This window comes from Lynx canadensis, chromosome A3, assembly GCF_007474595.2.
Source record: "Lynx canadensis isolate LIC74 chromosome A3, mLynCan4.pri.v2, whole genome shotgun sequence".
NCBI classification, from domain to species: Eukaryota; Metazoa; Chordata; class Mammalia; order Carnivora; family Felidae; genus Lynx; species Lynx canadensis.
In genome coordinates, this window is record NC_044305.1 from 53607193 (window position 1) to 53629020 (window position 21828).

Here is a 21828-nt window from a genome sequence, read left to right on the forward strand (position 1 = left end):
ACTCTGTGCCTCAGGAGCCATGGGGACCTGCACACCCCTGACCATGGCAGATGAGGGGAGCACACAGTAGCAGGAGGGATGTGCCACGTGAGGAAACGCTCACAGACGAGCAAAGAAACGCTTCTCAGGGAGGCTTGGTCTTGAAGAAAAATAGGTCCCTGCTGGGTGGAGAAGAACATTCTAGTCAGATGGAAGAGATTCACAAACAATGTGGATCTCAAACCCTTAGCATGTTAGTGGACAACTCCATCCAAATTCCGGAAGACTGTGAAACTCATAGATGAAGCTGAAACATTACCAATCCACCTAAAACACACGGAGCTCCCACCAATGGGAATGATTTTGCACTCTTCTTCACAATCCAGGCCAAATTAGTATATGCTAATATTTCTAATTATATAACCTATATTATATGTATATATCAATAGATTTAGATATGGCTATAGATGTATAGAACTGTCATTATAGCTGTAGATATACACATACAGCTATAGATATATAGGCATAGATATAGGTATACAGACACAGATACAGATATGGACAAAAATCCCACTATCCACAGCTGGGCAGCCGTGAACAACAGACGATTGTTACAGCGGAGGAATGGACACAATCCTGTGAAGACAACGGACTTGGACACTATGAATTCTACGGGGGACAGAAAATGACGAGTCTCCACAGAGGAGGCGGGACTTGAGGGCTGTCTTCAAAGACTGTATAGGAATCGACCAGTTAAGGTGGGGAGTGGTGCATCAGGCGCCTGCATATAGGTATACATTCCTATAATGCCGAGTTACCACATGTGACACACTCGTGTCTGTGTATTCTCTGTGTTGTCAGTGCAGAGAGATTTCATAGCCCACTAATAGCCTGCAACTGGAAGTTTGGAAAACACTGCTGTACAACAGGGTTCCTCAGCCCCTCACTGCTGACATTGTGGGTAGAAGATCTGGGGGCATGGAGACTGTCCTGCCCACTGGAGGATTTCAGCAGCATCCCTGGCCTGTATGCATTAATGTCATGAGCACTTTCGCCCTGAGTTCTGATAACTAAAAACGTCTCCAGCCACTGTCCCCTGGGCTGCAAAATTGCCCCATGTCGAGCGCTGCTACTCTCAACAAACTTAAAAATGGAAATGACCTGGTTTGAGGGAGGGATGACCGACCTCACCTTCAGGAGCAAGGGGCTAACTAACGATGCATAAGAGAGAAGAAGCTTGGATGAATCTGGAAAGTCAGTGGGAGGTCCTGGCATTAGCAGATACAAGTAGGTGTGTTATGTGATCTGTTGCTGTTGACCTTGTCACACACACAGCGTGCCACCTCCCCCTGGTCCACCATCAGGACACGTGCCTGCCTATTTCCTCAAATAACCTAACTATTGGCCTCAGGGTCTTTGAACATCCATCACCCTCTGCCTGAAATACCCTTCTTCACTCTCTTCCTGCTCAACCCCTATTGACCATCCAGGTTTATCTTAAACCCCGAAAAGGCCATCCCTACTCCCCCAGTCCAGTAAAGTTCTCTGATATCCTCCAATTGTCACTTTTAATACTTACTGTGAAAGGTAGTTATACATATATTTGTGTGACGATTCACTTACCGTGTTTTCTTTACTCCTCAAGACCGTGAACTCCAGGAGAGCAGGGGCCTTGCCTGTTTTGCTCATGCACAGCAGTGCCAAAACCAATAAAGAATTCCTAAAGGAGGGAGCAAGTAGTGCCAGTTAACCTGATTACAGCTCCTGTTTTTATCAGTTTAGAGGCTGATTGGTGAGCTGGTCTCCTAGGGCTAATTATCATTTCTTTTAAGTAAGAAATGCTTAAAAGCTTTTTAAATAATAACAAAAATATGAATTTCTAATGATATGAGTTTCTAATAAAAGCACTATTCCAACACTTATCTTGAGACTGCATAATTAAGAAACAGTAATCCTTGGGGGGGTTGTTGTTTTGTTTTTGTTTTTTTTTTACTTAAGAAGTCTACATAGACCTTCTCTGTGTGGTTCTTTCTTTGATAATTAAAGCTCTCGTTTTCTCTTTTTATCATTAGGAAACCATTTCAGATAACAAAATTGAATTTCCTTTACACCATAAAAGTATTGGAATATTACATTCAGGCTAATTTCATCTACATAACATTAAATGTAGAATTTCTACTCTAAGTTCATTCTCCATATCAACAAGCAAAATAATAGACTTAATGTTTACCAAGAAATGGTCTGAAAATCAAGAAATCCCATGAGAGAAAAGGAGATTATCAGGGACCAGAAGAGTGTGGGGTGTTTGACAGTATGAGAATATATTGTACATTCTATTATTTTTAATGTGGCAAAACCTAAATAATTTTTTAAAATGTCAGACCCCCATCTCATTTTATCAGCTTTCTTCCCAACCTTTGTATCCATCAAGATATTGGAATTCAAGTCAACATATTTTCAAGTATAATGCATTGGGCCAAGCATGGGGGAATACAATGGTCTACTCTCAAAAAGGCTGTGGTCTCCGGGGGGTTGCATCCTGTAGATTGGTATAAAGCAGTGAAGGGTGACTGTCCCCCAGAGGCCATAGCCCATGAGCCAACTATACGACGCGAGACATTATTTGTCCTTAGAATAAAGGATCAGAGAGCTGCATGCATGGTGTTTGTCACAAGGGTGACAGGCTATTCACATGTACTGGCACAAAAGCAGGGCACATTGATTCTTCAGTTCCCTAAAGAAAGCAGTCTAAATTGTAGTAATGTGTGTTTGCCCCTTGGGACCAATCTTCCCCCCACCCACCCCCTGAACACATTCATTCATCTATTTATTCAGTAGATGTTGATGAAAAGCCTGCCCTGTGCAGGTGCTGTTGTGGGCTCTGGGGATCCAGTGGGGAACAGGAGCAGAGGTCCCTGCAACCATGAAGCCCAACTCCAGCAGGGACCCAATGTGACCCTCACATAATGACAGTAACCAACACCCTGGGTGCTGAGTGTCCCAGGCGCTCTTCCAAGTGCTGAAAGTGGCCCACCCATTGTATCATGACAGCAATTCCATGTGGCAGGAGTCGAATCTTTCTGCAGAAAGTGAGGCCAGAGAGCTGACACCCACACCTGCTCGATTTGGGGTTCCTGGACAGAGCTGAAAGTTCTGTCTGCACACATCTGCTTGCATAACCCAGCTCGGACCCTCACCCTCAACCAGGCCATGTGCTCATCACCACACACACACAGTCCCATGGAAAAACAGGCACACACTGCACAAGCTTTAGCAGGGAACGTGCTGGGCGTGAGATGGGTTAAGAGAGGAGGGCCCCTCTGACGGGAGAGGAGCAGAAAGGAGCCCCCCTGGAAGCCTGGAATTGGGAAGGTTGGGTGGAGTGTACAAAATGAAGAGGGCCAGAGGGCCATGCTGAGCCTGGAGGCAGAGAACCACGCCCTTGCAAATATGACTCAGGAAGACTCAGGAAGGCATGGGGGCGCCTGGGTGGTTCGGCCAGTTGAGTGACCAACTCTTGTTTTCATCTCAGGCCACGATCTCATGGTTTGTGTGTTAGAGCTCCGTGCACTGACAGCGCAGAGCCCGCTGAGGAGTCTCTGTCTCCCTCTCTCTCTGCCCCCTACCCTGCTCGCTCTCTTTCTCAAATAAAGAAACACTTTTAAAAAATAAAAAATAGGGGCACCTGGGTGGCTCAGTCGGTTAAGCGGCCGACTTCGGCTCAGGTCATGATCTCGAGGTCCATGAGTTCGAGCCCCACGTCGGGCTCTGTGCTGACAGCTCAGAGCCTGGAGCCTGTTTCAGATTCTGTGTCTCCCTCTCTCTGACCCTCCCCCGTTCATGCTCTGTCTCTCTCTGTCTCAAAAATAAATAAACATTAAAAAAATTTAAAAAATAAATAAAAAAAAATAAATAAAATAAAAAATAACAGTAATAAAAAAGAAAAAAAAGAGTCGGGAGTGCCTGGAAGCCAGTCAGCTACTATCAGAGAGAATATGCGGGTGAGAATCGAGGGATGTGGGGTGTCATAGACAAGAATTCCTACTGGGCTGTCATGTTGCAAAGGTGAATTCCTAAATATCAGAGTGCTTTGGGAATGAGCAAGCACCACATAAATTCACACATCGCTATGATGATGATGATGATGATTACTAACATCATTTATGGAGTGTTTAGCCACCATAAAAACTAGATGCTCAGGTCCGAAGTATCTTGTGGGACAAGCCAAGAAACCTACTTCTGATCCGTGCAAGGAAAAGAGAACAGTGGGACATGTGTGTACTGTTTAAAGCAAAGGCAGCAAGATGAATACCCTTCAACTGTATGTATTCTGCACGGATTGAAGGCTCCATCTCAAATTCCACTTGATAGCCCAACCTCCCTCAGGTCTGAGCCCCCTGTGCTGGCCACCCTGCCTACACCACATTTTCCTGTTTTTAAATGGCTCTGGCAATTGTGTTGTATCGGCCAGCTTTGTGCCACCGTGAAGAAGCTCGGGAGTCCTTGGGTGGTAGAGGTCATGGTTCATGCTTCCCCAGACCCAGGAGTTCTGGCTGGCACACTCAGGTAACAAAGGCTTTGGGGCTGGAGATCTGGGAGCCTCTGACCTCACCGACCACGTGGGACTTCCCTGGGGCCATCCACCTGCCAGCATTTAGTGAAGACCGGAGAAGGAGGCAGACAGAGAGGTCTCACTTATTTTACGTTCATTTACTCTGCTAATTTCCAAAGTGAGATGCCTGAAGCTTGCAGAGCAACAAGGAGGCATGACGGCCGTCCCACCACCGCCTTCAAATGTGATTCCTCGACGTGTGTGTTCTCCCTCCATGCTGACTTTGTCTTCAGAGCCCTCTTAATAAGTTCAATTCCCCGCAGTACTAACTAGGCGGCACAACAGAAACTCTCTGCAAGGAAATCCAGCGTCACTTCAGCAAGGACAGCCATCTAGTCTTGTGTCATATGTCATTACCTGGGCCTTCTGTAAAGAGCTGAAATCCAGTATTTTACAGAACCAAAGGGCATCTCTAGAAACAAGTGCTAAATGTAAAATCAAAATCTTAAGCATCTATGGATTCAAATGAAAAACATCTGTGAGTGTGCCAAGCACACCATTTACTCTTAAACTCATTTGGGGATTTTTCAGCACCCACTTAAAAATAGAAGTAAATAAAATGCTGTGTTGTAAATGCTGTGCCTTTGTGGCATTGCATAGTGATTTGTTACATCTTTAGTTGAAGTTCTAATCTGTGGCCATACAGGGAATGTAAACTCAACTGTCTGAGCTCTCCTGGGAAAACTGGGAAAGTTTACGACAATGACAGTTGTCTCTGGGGTGGGACGCTTTCTGGTGACCTATCTCATGGGAAATGATTGCTTTGGTGCCATGTGCTCTCATGTGCACCACCAGGCATGCCTTTCCATCTTCAGAAATAAGAAGGTCCACAGACCAAATTAAAATGCTAGAAGCATACGGTTTATTAAATGCATTTAACCCACGGCACCAGTAACAAGGGCAAGAGGTATGACGGGGTAACCAGCAGGGCAGTGTGCAGGGTGGGGCGGACACCTCCCAGTCCCATCCCTCTCTCCCATACCAGCTCTCCCCACCGAAGATGTGGTGACAGAGACCAGAGCTAGGGTGGGAAGAGGGGTCCGGCAGACAGAAGCTGCCTGGAGCCAATAACACTGGCTCGTTTTTCTGGAGAAATGCAGTGACTCGATCTCCAGAGAGGCCACCAGCTGGTGTAGCTGTAGCTTGCCATTTAGCCTTGCCAAGCAGTCACAGTTCTGTCATCTAGGGTGACAGAGCTGCCAGCCCAGGGGGCCGTGACCATTCTCATGCCCCTCCTCATGTCCCTGTCTCATGTCACTCCTGCTGGTGCCACCAAGCCCCCACTCACACGCTCTTCAACGTGCCCTGCCTGCTGCTGACTTCCCAGCCACATTCAATCACATTTCTGAATTCCGCACATGGTGGGCACGTGGCTTGCTCGATCATTGTCTGAACATGACACTCCTTTTTAGATTCACCTAGATTTCATGAGTTACGAGCCCGCTTACTGTCTGTGTTTAATATTCCTTAGGAGTTCCATCCTTCTTTCTATTTGTCTTCTGCTCTTTATAGCCAAGCTGACTATACTCAACACAGCAAAGTCATGATCCATTATGAATCTGAGGCTCATTTGGAATACATTTTAGGAACTCTCTACCATCAAACTATACTCAAGATATTACCTGGAATCTGGCAAATTAGTCTTTCATGTACTTTAGATTTAAAATAATAATAACCATCAGGGCACCTGGGTGGCTCAGTGAGTTACATGTTTGGCTTCGGCTCAGGTCATAATCTCAGTTTGTGAGTTCGATCCCCATGTCAGGCTATGTGCTGACAGCCCAGAGCCTGGAGCCTGCTTCCGTTTCTGTGTCTCCTTCTCTCTCTGCCCCTCCCCTGCTTGTGTTCTCTATCTCAAAAATAAATAAATAAACATTTAAATAAAATAAAATAAAATAGCCATCAAATAAGAACATGAAAGAACATTCACATCTCCTGTTGGGTGGAGAAAAACAGAAGAGCCTTCTGCAACTACATAACAAGAGTATACCTGTCCATGGGAGCAAAGGAACACATGAGGAATTTTTTTAAGTACTACAATAATGGAATTAAGGCTGCTTTTGTTTCTCTAAATTATAAAAGTGCCTTAATGTTCTAATAAAAAAATATGTCAAATCTGGTGGGAAACTCAGCCACCACCTGGTCAAACCCCTCCAATTTCCTACACCAGGACTTTCTTTGAAAGGCAACATATTTCTGTTAGCCTTAACTCTGTGTCTTAATATCCATCTCTTCTCCAAGGTGGTGACATCCCAGGCCCTCAGCAAACAAACACAGCCTACGTGTCCTGGCCTCTTTGATGGAATGTGTGTCAGCAGCCTGAACATTTAAATTTTAAATGTGTTTGAGTTTCGGTGCCTGACTGGTCCGCTAAGTGAGTGTCCCTGGAGGAATGTCTGGACACTGTGAGTAATGCAACTGGAAAGGAAGGGAGAAAATCATGCATTTTTCAAAAAGCTACTATTGACACATTATGTGAAAGACATTATGCCTCAGAAAGTCTCTGGATTTTAAAACTATACATTCAAGTGTTTTGCACCCCAGCTCCTCTGTCTCCTGGGTGCTTCTGTAATGGCAAAGCATTGGACCCCTTCTGCCATCAGCAGGAATTCAATGGCACCTCCAGGCAGTCTCCCCAGCTGCTCTTTCCTGACGTATCCAATGCCGGGAGCTGGAGCTCCCTGTGCTGGCCACACAGGGACCCCCGCTCTGCTGTCAGATTGACCAGTCAGCAACGCAGGAAGTCTCTCTCCTGGGGTTGGAACAATTGACCACCACGAATACTATCCCCCGGTTTGCTTTTTCTGTGACAACGAACAGAATTCTATCAAGCCACCTTCAATCAGAAATTATTTCATTTGGGTTTTTGTTGATACTTCTTTTTCTTTCTGTTGTCCAATTTATTTTAAGGCTACAAGTAGACTTGAACTTGATTCTAGGACCTAGAATTAAGTGCTCTAGGGACCAGCTTCCCTGTGTGCATCTGTCTCTGCTGATCTCTGCATGTCCATTTTGTTCCCGTTTCACCATTGATTTTTATATCCTTCAGAGATGTTCCAATGAAGGTTCTAGACTGGAGACCATGAGTCTCATCACCTTAGCTAATGTACCACCTCTCCACATACACAGTTGGGGCACCGTAGAGTCAAATGTGCAAACCTGCTCCACCAAAAAAGGCTCTTGTTCTGTAAATTGGGATTCTAATGGTACTTGCATTCCAGAATTGTTACGAGGATTGAACATGATGGTTTATATAAAGCACCCTGCAGAAAGCTTCACACACAGTAAGTCCTCAATGCATATTTGCCCTAATTCCTTAGTCTTCATAACAGGCCCCAAGCAAGTCTAGGAATTGGCCACCTCAGAGCCAGATGCCCTATGGCCACTGTGATAAACACGCCAGTGCTTGTTCCCTGAGCAGATTGTTGTCTATGTTCTCTGCCCCAATGCTCTACCTTTGGGGGATTTCACTTCTTTCTGCGACTCTGGTGTGTGGTCAAACACAGAACCCATTCCCTCACCAATGAGGCAGGACTGTGACCCAAGCTAAGCCAAACAGGTTTGGGACGAGCAGAGAGAAAATCCTACATTTCCTTTTCAGCTGTTAAGCCTATTTAGTTAGTTAGTTAGTTAGTTAGAGAGAGGGAGAGACAGCAAGCAGGGAGAGGGGCAGAGGGAGAGAGAGAGAGAATCTTAAGCAGGCTCCACACACCTAGTGCAGAGCCCAATGAGGGGCTTGATCACACAAACCTGGGATCATGACCTGAGCTGAAATCAAGGGTTGGATATTCAACTGACTGAGCTATCTGGGAGCCCCAAGCTTTTGTTTCATGAACTATTTTAGCATCTCAACTGGCTCACCCTGCCACCCTCACCCCGGCCAAGTTCAGATCCGTGTCATCAGGGGTGCAACAGTGAAGGGTAGGCATGATAAACAGTGACAGGCAATGGGAAATTGTTTAACACGGTCACAGAAAGGCTCTGGGTGTCATCCTGCTCCTTGAGGAAAGACTTTGGGGATTTGAGTGTCTCCCGATGCAGAGCAAGCACTGCTAAGGTGAATCTCAGTCCTGTTCATTTGATCTTTGCTACAAGTTGCTGGTTCCCCAGGGATTCACCCTCAGTGGGCTCCTCAGCCTATCACACCATGGGTGATGATTTGATTAGCTGTTTGCCATTACACAGCACATGGACTGACTTCCCATCTTAGAGAATGTGCTGTCCTGCTGGGGTGCCTGGGTGGCTCCATCCGTTGAGTGTCCAAGTCTTGATTTCAGCTAAGGTCATCCTCCCAGGGTCATGGGATTGAGCCCTACATTGGGCTCCATGCTGGGCATGAAGCCTGCTTTAGATTCTCTCTTTTTCCCTCTGCCCCTCCCCCTTCAAGTGCACACATGTGCGAGTGTGTGTGCTCTCGCTCTCTCTCTCTCTCTCTCAAATAAAATAAATAGGAAGGAAGGAAGGAAGGAAGGAAGGAAGGAAGGAAGGCAGGCTCTCACTATCCTTCTTCCCATCTTGGCCCAATATAAATTCCAAGTATTTCACATTTCTCTAAGAGCCTATTGTTAGCAGCCTATTGTCCAGTGCCAGTCTCTGCATCCGCTAGGATTCTAGCTTCCATAGATAGGAATGTATACAGATGATACTGTGTAACTTACAGGATCAGGAATCATGGATTATCAGGTCCAGCAACCTTCTAGAAGGACTACCTATCCTTCAAGATTCAAATCGCAGAGACAGAGTATCCAAAAAGAGATGTAGAAATGTGCTTTTTACACATCCAGAATCTGAAAGATATTTGGGGAAGTGGATTTTGAGAGTGCTCAACTGAATAGTATGGAACATAATTGTAGATTCAGCTGAATATATGCCATGACCACATTTACCAAAGAGGCTGTGTTCCATCTACCCACACACACACTCTGCTCTCAAAGATCCCCTTCTTTGGGGCCTTGATGAAGACACTGGTGCAGGAAAGCACCAAGATATTACAAAGGATCTTTGCTGGCTGTTCTCACTGGACTGCAGTGCTTTGGGGGGGGGGGGGTTCATTTGAAAGGGTGTCACAATTGCCCTGAAGAAAAGAGGAACCAGGAGTGGCAAAGTAATGATCAGAGGATAAGTAGGTGGGGAAATCTAACAGTGACTTATGTACAACTCCTGTTGCATGCTTTAACCAGATCTCAGGATCCTGTACCACCCCAGTAGGGGCCCAGCCTACCCAACATCACACTTATCCCCTGCATGAACAATTTCATGATTAGGACCCTAAAGTCAAGAAACCTTGGTTAGACACCTGCATGATAGAGAAGTAAAGATAAATACAATAAAAATAGAGCACAGGCCAGCTTAGATTCTGATGTCCAGAATTTGGGAGCCTATTGAAATATCTCTTCCAAAATAAAAGCAAGTGGTTTCATTTTGTTCTCCCATCATTAGGAAGACATTCAACACTTAGACTATCTCTTTGGAATCTCGGGACAATATCTACCCTATTTGACTCTTATGAACTAAACTACTTTCTTGGATGACCCAAAAAGCTCTCCTGGTCTGAGCTATAGAACAAATTCTGCTGCTCAAATATCTCTTTGATATTAGGTGGAAATTCCCTGTTACTTGAAATATGAGTTACATTGCCCCTCAATTTTCCAGGCTGATGGAATTTCAAAACCCTCCTTCAGATTTCTGTGCTTGTGTCTACACAGTGTCTTCCAGTTCTGGGATCCTTCTTCCACAATGATGTCACTTAGGTTATAATACCACAGTGCACATATATGCGGTAGGAGGGACAGACCTGTAGATAATGACTGCGGTTCTCATGTGGGCAGAAAGACCTCTGCTGTATTCATTATCTTCCTTCCCCCCATCCATCTGAGTTGCATTTGTTCCAAAGCATGGCAGCTGCCAAGACTTCTCCATCTGCTGCATGACCCAGAGTTTCAATCTCAAAAAGTATATGTGCTTTGTGGTGTTGCTACAGTTTTTTCTATTAACTTTGATCAATGGACTTGCTCTACTGAGAGGCATGCTGACAATCCTTGGGTTCCAAAAGCACTTGCTCCTTCCTGCATTGTGCAACGGCCAAAATATATCCCCCCTGATGATCAGGATCCCCCACCCCTGCCGGAATGGTTACCCTTGTTTTGGCGGGCCCACCCAGTAAGTCATGAGCTGGGTGGCAATCTAAACTTCCAGTTTAATGGGACCATCACTGTGCTCCTGATGTGGAAAACAACAACTTCCACTGGAAGTTGGGGGAATGCAAAGCAAAATACGTACAAGAGTGTGGGTAGGTATGACAGTGACAGACTCCACTCCCATGTCTGTTGGTTCTGGATGCTCATTTTTTTGGTGTAGAGAAACACCATCTACTAATCACTGATTAAGAGCATACGCTGCATCCTGTAGGACACCATTCCAACTGCTCAAGGTGCTGGCTTCCAAACCGATAACTAATCACTGGGTCTACCATTAGGTTATTTCATCATTCTGAAGGTTCCCCATTATATGGGTGATGAAGTGGCTTTTGAATATCAATGAATCCACTGAGCTTGGTAGGGGGAAGGAGGCTGTAGAATAATTTCCTTGGTCAGAAGAAAGATTTTGTGGGACACCACTACCATGATAAGGCATTTAGTAAGTTTCCTCTTGTGTCCAACAGAAGCATCATACCCAATGTTAATGTCTATTCCAGTAAGCATGAATCACCGACCCCTCCACATGGAAAGTTCAAATGTAATCTAACCTGCCTCCCAGTAGCTGGCTGGCTTTCCTCCACTCCAGGATCCAGTGCTGCATCAGGGCTTACAGTTTGGTCCCTGATGCTGGCAAGTTTGGTCACTCAGCTTTGGTGGTAGATGTTAGCCTCACTTAAGGGATGAGCCCCAGTCTTTTCATCTTGGTCACTTTGTCCACCATTGCTCCACCAAAAAACACTGAGATGGCAGAGGATAAAGGCCGTTTTGGTAGTAACAGGGCAAATTGTCTACTTAATTATAAGGAGGCTCTCTCAAAGTGAGCACCCGTTAGTGAAAAATCACACAGGCCAAATATTCTCACATTTTGAGGGGCTTACCCACATTCTTTTCCCTAGATCTTTCTGTCACTTTTTCTCTAGTCTCATTCTTTCCAAATCTCTGTCCATCTGGCCAAAATTAAAGCACAGCCCATGAAATAGTATACATTCTGATTTCAGGCCGTCTTTATCTTCAGGAAAACAGAAAACAGGTACCATTTGCCATTCTTTCTCGTGAAAGAAATTCTCTTCTCTGCGGTCCTCCAAGGCCATACCTGAATATGAATACAAAGCCACAGCAGTCCAGTTCACACTGGTGCAAGCATATCTATGGCACCATTTGTAAACCATGTTCAAATTTTTCCCCACCTTGATCAGACTGCCCATGGAAGAACTCCCCATGGAAGCTTAACAATGGGTTGAGATTAAGATGGTTCTTCAGGAGTGAGTATACTGATGTTGTGAGCCGCATGTTCCTCAATCTATTTACTCCTATCAGACCCACTTGAACCTCATTCCACACTCATACCACCTCCAAATGACGAGGGAACACTAATCATGCACTCAAAGTTACTGCTTTATAGTTCAGTCAATACCCAGTCCATGATGGAAAGTTCAGATTAAATGGTCAATTGCTATGCAGTGGTCAGTGTCTACCAGGGCCCCAAAGCAAGCCAAGAGCTATTTCTTAGCAGAGAATGGTCACATTGCAGAGGAGGGTATGGCTTTGCTCAAAACCCAACCACTGGTACCGTAGAGCCTATACATCCTCATGATGCTGTCCGTATAGTAGACAAGCACGATATTCTGTGAGATAGTGAGAGAACCAAGTCCCTATGCCAATCAGAATATAGAAAACTATTTCTAGTGTTTCCTGCTTATTAGAACAGGAGGGAAACAAAGGATAATTTTCAGGATAATAACTTCATACCAGACCAAGAACCATGCTGATTTATTCTGGTAAAATGATCACATTGGGCTTTCCCTCGAGTAGGATTAGGTGTCTGGTAATTTACTATCACTTTCCAAGAACTGTGTATCTTCTACACAGACAAAACTCTTATGTTAAATAAGGTTGTGAGAGAAATCACTATTTCTGAATCTTCCGAGTTGATGTCTGCCTCCCTCCTGCCAATGAATGTGGCTTTTTCCTTTGGTCTACAATTTTGGTAAGGAGCGGACATGTCAATGAAATGTCCTTCACCCTTCTTACCATTCTTGCCTTCAGTCCACAAGAGCTAATGTGGAGGTCCCACTAACAGCTGGGTGCACCTGTTTCCATCTCTAGATTCAGGAAATAAACAAATGCCAGGCTAAAGACACATTGTGACATGGTGAGATTTGGGTTAAATCTGTCTTTAACTCATGACCCTCATAAGAAGCCCATTCCTACCAGTGGACCACAGTAATATTCTAAGTCCTGTGACTCAGAGCCAGAATCCAACCATTCCAGAAACTTCTGGGTAGTTTCTTTCTTCTAGTAAATGCTGTAGACCCTTCTTAAAAAGGACAGGAGAGAAATTTACAATATGTACTTGTCTTCTACCAGAGAGTTATTCTTCAAGGGTACCCTAATCCCTCCCATTTATTCAGGGAACTATGGTCAGTGAGTGAGTCAAGTCAGAGAAGTTCACGCCTTTCCCCCCATGCTGACCCAAGTCAAATCTGGTTTGACGAGCTTAGCATTTTTAGTTATACCTATCAAGTATAAACCTTAGTGGACTGCCCGAAGATTTTCACCACCAAAGATCTCTGTGATTCAAAGCATGCTAATTACTATCCTACCACCCTCATCCCTGCCACCTGTTAAAGCAATGGGGCCCTGCTTGCTGTCAGGGATGTGTGTTGCTGTTTGATTTCAGCTGCCCTGGAACCTCATCATCCCTGTTGGGGAGGGAGCCTATTTCAACGGCAGCAACTCTCATCTCCACCTCTGGCCTATGGAGGATGGGCATTACAGCTTTTTGTGAAGATGCTGGTGTTCCTCTGAACAATATATTCCTCCATGCACCAAGGTTTCCAACTTTCAGTCAAGAGTCAAGGAAACAAGCCCATCCCCAGTCCTTGTGACAGCTCATTAGGTGCAGAATCTTTGACAAGCTGATCCATATAGATAAATTCAGCAGGATCAGAAATCATGTTTGGCACCCTTGGAACCTATCCCACGCATATTCTTGTGGGCTGTGCTACTTTAAATTTTTAAATCTTATAAATCTTTTAGTACCTAAGACTTCTGCTCCCAGATGTGATTATGCAATTAGCCCCTGAGGCATGTTGGGATCTGACTCTCATTATAGGTCAATTATGGTGAGCGAGTTAACATCTGCAAAGAGACTACCTCAGGCCACTGCTGCCTGGTCTTCCAGCAAGGCCTCATTAGACTGCAGTGGGTTTACTGCTGGAAATGACAGTTCAGTGAGGTCGGGACAATCAAGACAATATGACTCACTTGAGTCTTATCAAATGTCTTCATTCTCTGGATCTCAGCCTTTAATAATCAGTGCCCTAACTTTTCACCTAAGTAATTGGGCAAGGCAATGAATTCTACTACATTGCCAATCAGGAATCCATGGAATCAGTCTCTGTGTCCAATTTTATGCTGTTTCTAGGCCTGACTTGCAACTTTATTATACGTTTATTTAAATGTACCAGATTCTACGTGCTCCACAGAGACCCCCTCATCACTTGCCACTCTGTGCATGCCAACCCAGTTTCCACAAGCCATCATCAATGGTTCTATGCCTCAGGCCTCCTGAGACTGATGCATCTCACACAGGGAAGCATCCCACCGATGCTGGAAGGGAAGACTGGAAGAGCCAAGGAATGACTGCATCACCCTGGAAGCAGTCTGTTTCCATCCATGTTGACAAGAGTCTCCTCACCCCAAGGGTGAGATACCTGGACACATTCCAGACTGCCATCCAAGCTCTCCGGTAAGAAAGCTCTCCAGCTGCTGGTATAGATAGCTTGCTTGATAATGCACCTTTACTGGCTACTGTGCCTTTCCTGACTCAGTTTTTACTGCTATACTTGGCATTTCCTCCCAAGTAAACTATTTACGTTTGATTTTGCTTCTGGGAAATCCAAATGAACACAGGCAGTAATAGAAACTGCATGTCTTAAATTAAGATGTTGAATCACTGAGTTAGTTTAATTATTAAAGTTCCCTGGCCCATTTAGTAGAAGACAGCCCATCTAAACTCGTTTTAGTTCTTATTCCTTCCATGGTGGGATTATCATAGCAGACAGTGGATCTGCCCAAACCTTGTTTTCAATGGGTTCTCCGCTCCAGTGACCACAGGTGACCATTTAGTCTTACAAAGGGATGGCTAAGACAGCAACACTCCATCTACTAATGTTAACTGGCACCTCTGTATTTCAAACCTGCTGAGCCAGAGGGCTAATCTCAGATTTCCATTTCCTTGAGAGTTGTTTCTCACCACAACTGCTGCTACCGATTACTCTTATTTTTTTTTTAATTTTTTAACGTTTTATTTATTTTTGAGAGAGAGAGAAAGACAGAGCATGAGCAGGGGAGGGGCAGAGAGAGAGTGAGACACAGAATCCAAAGCAGGCTCCAGGCTCTGAGCTGCCAGCACAGAGCCCGACACGGGGCTCTAACTCATGAACTGCGAGATCATGACTGAGCCAAAGTCGGTGCCTTAATGGACTGAGCCACTCAGGTGCCCCCCAATTACCCTATTAATCGGTTTTCAAGGCAGGCGATGAAATCTTCTCTAGCTAGTTTAAGCAAAAAGAATTTACAAGTTACTTATAGGCTTATTGAAGGGCTGAGGAAACTGTAAACTGAATTCGAGGACACTTAGAAACACACCACAAAAGTATATTACCAAGGTCACTTCCGCCTCTGTCACCATCAAGAAGCCGCAGAACCCAGAAGCTGCCTCGACCATCGCCAGCCCCCAGAGCAAGGTCAGAAAAAGACCAGAATAGGAAGCTATTTTCATTTTTTTATTATTTTTTTAAGTTTACTTATTTATTTTGAGAGAGACAGAGACAGTGTGAATGGGGGAGGGGCAAAGAGAAAGGGAAAGAGAGAATCCTAAGCAAGGTCCACACTGTCAGTACAGAGCCTGACACGGGGCTTAAACTCATGAAATCGTATCCTGACCTCAGCTGAAACCAAGCGTCGGATGTTTAACCAATTAATTAATTAATTTAAAAAATAAATAAAGACAGGAAATGACACTTTCAGCTGGGGGTTCCAGAATGATGCCATTTCTACCACAACCTCCGCTGAAGCTCCTCCCCCTTGGTTCATTTCGGAACCAAAGACTCATGCAAATGCATCTGATTGGTAGATCCTAAATGACTTGGAAGCACTATCTCCCTGGACCTTCCAAGATGCTGAGCGATAGAAGGGAGTTGGAATAAGTTGTAACTAACAAATCCACATTACCAACTGCATCGTTCATTGATACAAAGAAAACATTCATTAGTAGTTCAAGAAATAAAATATAAAGAAACTAATTATTCATTAACTATACTTCTTCATTATATCATCCTCAGTATCCTTAAGTCTTGGCCCAGATTTCCATTGAACAGACTGCCAGCTTCTCTTTTGAGCTCATCAAATGTATACGATCTCTCCTGCTCCCTGCAAAAGGAAATACACATTTCTTTTCGACAAATGCTGCTGGGACAACTAGACAGCCACATGTAAAAGGATTAAGTTGCTATACTTCCTTACACCATACACAAAAATTAACTTCAAATGGACATAAACCTAAATATAAGAGCTAAAACTTTTCTTAAAAAACAATCTTAGAAGAGGGGCGCCTGGGTGGCGCAGTCGGTTAAGCGTCCGACTTCAGCCAGGTCACGATCTCGCGGTCCGTGAGTTCGAGCCCCGCGTCGGGCTCTGGGCTGATGGCTCAGAGCCTGGAGCCGGTTTCGATTCTGTGTCTCCCTCTCCCTCTGCCCCTCCCCCGTTCATGCTCTGTCTCTCTCTGTCCCAAAAATAAATAAACGTTGAAAAAAAAATTAAAAAAAAAAAACAATCTTAGAAGAAAACATAGGAGGAGATCTTCATAACCTTCATGTAGGCAAACACTTCTTAGATATGATAGTAACAGCACAAACACAGAAGGAGAAAGAGAGACAGAGAGAGAGAGAGAGAGGAACGGAAGAAAGAAAAGGGGAGAGAAAGAAAAAGAAAAAAGGAAGGAAGATAGAAAAGAAAAAAGTGGATTTCCATAATTAAAATATTTTGTGCCTCAAAGGAACCATCAAGAAAGATAAAGAATAAGAAAGAATAGGAAAAACTATGGCAATCATATATATGCTAAGGGACTTGTATCCAGAATATATATTTTTAAAAAATCTCTTGAAAGTCAACAACAATAAAAAGACAAACAAACCCATTTTTTGGAAGGGTCAAAAGATCTGGATAGACATTTCCTCCACAGAGAACATACAAATAAGCACATGAAAATATGTTCAGAATCTTTAGCCGTTAGGAAATGCAAACCAAACCACAGTGAGACACGGCTTCATACGCACTTGGGTGGCTACAATCAAACACACAGATAAGAACATGCGTTGGGCAAGATGTGTGCAAACTGAATGCCTTGTGCATTGCTGACAAGCATGTAAAATGGTGCAGCCACTTGGGAAAACAGGTTGGCAGTCCCTCAGAATGTTAAACATAGAGATTCATCTCACCCAGCAGTCCCACTTCTAGGTGTATGTCCAGGAGCAGTGAAAATTTCTGTACACAAATGTATCTAGTAGCATTATTCATAATAGTGCAAAAGTAGAAACAATTCAAATGTCCATCAATTGATGAACAGATAAATAAAATATGGCATATCCATACAATGGAATATTTTTGGTGATAAAACGGAATTAAATACTGATAGATGCTACAATGTGGATGAACATTGAAAAGTGCAAGAAGCCAACTACAAAAGGCCACATATTCATAAGGTTCAATGTATATGAAATGTCTAGAATATGCAAATAGAGACAAAAAGATTAGTGGTTTCTGGGAATGGGGGGAGAAGGGACAGGGATGTGAGAGTAGTGATAAATGCTAATGGGTGCAGGGCTTCATTTTGGGGTGGTTAAAATGTTCTAAAATTGAAAAGTTAATTATTGTGCTGGCTGTACAATTCTGTGACTATAGTAAAAGCCATTGAAATGTATACTTTAATGTTTTTTTAAGTGTATTTATTTATTTTAGAGAGAGACAGACAGAGTGCAAGCAGGGGAGGGGCAGAGAGAGAGAGGGAGACACAAAATCTGAAGCAGACCCCAGGCTTCAAGCTGTCAGCTCAGAGACTGATGCAGGGCTTGAACCCACAAATGATCATGATCTGAGTTGAAGTCGAACACTTAACCGACTGAGACACCCAGGTGCCTCAAAATATATACTTTAAATAGGTGAGTTGTACAGTATGTAAATTATATCTAAACAGAGTTATTTTTTAATGGAAATGTAGTTTAATGTATTTTGAATTATACCAACAAATCACATGACAAATTCTCTGCCCTGAAAAATCTACCAGAACAAAGAAGTTTAATTTCAAACAAAATAGAAACATTTCAAAAGCTAATTTTTTTCTAGTGATAACTTTTATATTTATACTTTATGTATGTCCATAGTCCTTTGTTTTCTTACATAATCTTTTATCTTCTGGGTTGTTCTGTGTTTGTTTTTAATTTTAAGTAGGCTCCATGATGAATGTGGGGCTTAAACTCAGAACCCTGAGATTAAGAGTCACATGCTCTACTGACTGAACCAGCCAGGTGGCCCCTGGTTTTTTTTTTTTTAATGTTTATTATTTATTTTTTGAGAAAGAGAGAGAGAAAGAGCACGAGCAGGGGAGGGGCAGAGAGAGAGAGAGAGAGAGAGAGAGAGAGTCAGAACCCGAAGCGGGCTCCAGGCTCTGAGCTGTCAGCACAGAGCCCAACGCAGGGCTTGAACTCAGAACCCATGAGATCATGACCTGAGCCGAAGTAGGCTATTTAACCAACTGAGCCACCCAGGTGCCCCACTGGGCTGTTTATTTTTAATGATATCCTTCAACTCCTTTCTATTGCCTCAGTAATTATCAATGAGTTTCTTCTACTTTCTTCTTTCTATAAATTTTCAGTTGAATTAGGTATACTTTATCATAATATGTAATATTTACATTGTATTCCACACTAGTCTCTACTTCATTTTGGCTTCAGATATACAATTAAACATATTTAATATTTATCATCTGTCCTTTGGTCCAACCATCTCTTGGTTATCGAAGCTCATCTTCTACTGTATTCCTCATAAAAGTTCATGAGCACAGTATTCTTGCATGTTTAAACCTTCATTTCTAATTTCTGTAGTCTTGAAGATCTAAAAAATTTTGACCTCTTGTTTTGACAGCTTGCAGAATGTAATGGACAAAAGTTATAGTCTACACCCATATAAAAGGAAATTTTCTAAAATAAACTAATATTCTCAAAGAGCCATACCCCAGGATTACATAGAACCAGAACTAGAACATTTCAGTCAGAATTTCAGCCTGGATTTGAATCATCCAGGAAACCTCAAAGCTTGAACTTGGTTTAAGTGGCTCCGGACAAGCAATGTCCTAGCGCCTATCAGAAACACACAAACTCCCAATGCAGAATGTTTCTTCAACCTGGGTCTCAAATTATTTCTGTAGATACATTTTCTTTTTTCTAATATTTATTTATTTATTTGAGAGAGAGGGAGACGGGAGTGGCAGAGAGAGAGGGAAAGAGAGAATCCCAGGCAGGCTCCTCTGTGCTGTCAGCACAAAGCCTGACATGAGGCTCCACCTTATGAACCATAAGATCATGACCTGAGCCTAAATCAAGAGTTGGATGTTTAATTGACTGAGCCACCCAGGTGTTCCTGTAAATACATTTTCAAATGCAATCACTAGTATACAAAGTACCCACATGTACAAGGAAATGGACACAATAAGCAAAAACCAGGGGAGAAAAGAAACAGAATTGCATATACAGATGTCCCTAACCTACAAAGATTCAACTTATGATTTTGTTGTGGTGGTTGTTATTGTTGCTGTTGTTGTTGTTGTTGTTTTAAGAGAGAGAATGCATGCATGCGTGCCTGAGCTGGGGAAGGGGGGAGAGGTAGAGGGTGAGAGAGAATCTTAAGCAGGCTCCACACTCAGCATGGAGCCCCATGCAGGGCTCGATCTCAGGACCCTGAGATCATGACCTAAGCCTAAATCAACAGTCAGACACTTACCTGACTGAGCCACCCAGGCACCCCTCAACTTAAAATTTTCTGACTTCATGATGATGTTAAAGCAGTACACATTCGGTAGAAACCATACTTCAACTTCTGAATTTGAATCTTTTCCCAGGCTAACGATAGGTAGTATGATACTATGATGCTGGACAGCTCCCAGTCAGCCACGTGACCCAAGGATAAACTACCCATGGGTACAGGCTTACAACCATTCTGTACCCATACAGCCATTCTGTTTTTCAATCCCAGTGCAGTATTCTATTAATTACATGAGATATTCTATGCTTTATTATAAAATAGTCTTCGTGTTAGATGATTTTGCTGCACTGTAGGCTAGTATATGTGTTCTGGACATGCTTAAGTTAGGCTAGGCTCAGCTACAACGTTTGGTAGATAAGGTGTGTTAAACGCATTTCAACTTCCAATATCTTCAACTTCCAATGGGTTTATTGAGACATAACTCCTATTGTAAGTCAAGGTAGATCTGTATTTCAAAATAATTGGACTTATTAGACCCAGGTTATTAAATAACTATACTCACTGTGCTTGAATAAATAAAAGGATGAGTTTGAAATTAATTTCAATTAGAAAGTTAAATAGTAAGTTAGACATAACTGAATAGACATCATGAAATAGAATATTGGCCAAAAAAATTTTTCCAAAAATTACTGCCTAAATAAAAATAAAATAGAAAATACTGATGGGACAGTAAAAGACATAGAGAGAAGAGTGATAAGATCTAATCTACATTTAATTTCCCCAGGAAGGAGATATGAGAGGGAATGGTACAGAGACATTGTTTAAGGAGGAAATCATAAGAATTTTTCAGAACTAATGAAAGATACCAGTCCATAAATTCAAAAATCCTAACACATCCCAAGTGGATAAATAAAATGAAATTTATCTATCAAAGCATCATAGCGAAATTTTATATAAGCAAAGACAAAGAGAAAATATTATAGCAGCCAGAGAAAAAAGAAACTTTCTGACTATACAACAGCACAAATGGAAACCAGAGGCAGGAGTATGGTATTTTCAGTGTGCTAGAAGAACAGAATTGTCGGTCTAACATTCTCTAATGAAAAGACCTTGCAGGAAGGAACATGAGATATATCCATTTTCAGATAAAACCCAGGAAAGGATACAAGAAATAGACATGCACTAAATATAATATAATATAATATAATATAATATAATATAATATAATAGACATGCATGCTCATAGGCAGAAGGAAAATGCTCCCAGATGAAAGCAATGAAGAGCAAAGAAAATATGAAATGTGTTGGGAAACTCAAAAGAAAGTTGACTATAAATTATAACAATCATATCTTGTGGGGTTTACAATATGCAAAGCATTAAATGTCATAGTAACAAAGAAATCAGGAGGCCGGTGAATGGAATGCATGTGTTCTAAAGTAACCATATTGATTAACTTCACATTTGGTAAGTTAAGGACATATGCTAATCTTTGAAGGAATAGAAATAGATTATATAAATTTCAACTATGTAATTGCAGGGTGGAGAATGAAAGTCATATATATATATTCAAAAGGAGGCAGCAAAAGAGAAAAGAAAGAACAGCAAACAGAACTCACAAAATAAAGAGATATGTTTAAACTTAATCGTTAGCAATTGCATTAAATGTGAGGCAATTTTAAAATTCACTTAGAATACAAAAGATCATGGTTGTTTTTTCAAAAATCTGGCTATATGCTCACATTTCAAACATAATTTCAAGTAGAAGTTTGAAAGTACAAGGATGAAAAATATAGATGTGGTAATTCCAGCCCTTCCCAGCCACGGGGAACCTTGTGGGGGGGGGGGTACCCAGCAGACAGCGGAATAACAGTGTCAACAGCAGTGCTTAGCTGGAATGATACAAGGATTGAGCTGCCATCATCCATCTTACCTCCCGCATAGAAACTGCTGGTGGAATTAAGCCTAACAGAGGTGAGTGGGTATGAACCACTGAGACC